Raw genomic sequence first — 401 nt, 5'->3', positions numbered from 1 at the left:
ATATATATATATATATAGGTTTAATATATATGTGTGTGTTCAAATCATTTAGGAACCAATAAATATAGTTTTAAGTCTCTAAAATGTCTAAAATAGTAAGATAAGATAAAATAAAAGTATACAGGCATTTACAAGGACATTACCTTCAGAAATATCATGAATGTTTAAAATATTTATTTAAAAATATTTATAAACATGCGTAGTTTCCAAGCTGTATAAAAATATTTAACAATTTAAGACAATACATTATATATATATAGGTGTATATTCTCTAGTGTTTGTGTCTGTGCTTGTTCCCCACCACCATTTGACAACTGGTGTTGGTGTATTTATGTCTTCATAACTTAGTGGTTCAGCAAAAAAGATCGATGGAATAAGTACCATGGTTAAAAAAGTACTGG

This window comes from Octopus bimaculoides, chromosome 9 (genome assembly GCF_001194135.2).
Source record: "Octopus bimaculoides isolate UCB-OBI-ISO-001 chromosome 9, ASM119413v2, whole genome shotgun sequence".
NCBI classification, from domain to species: domain Eukaryota; kingdom Metazoa; phylum Mollusca; class Cephalopoda; order Octopoda; family Octopodidae; genus Octopus; species Octopus bimaculoides.
Note: the sequence above shows the minus strand (reverse complement) of the source record.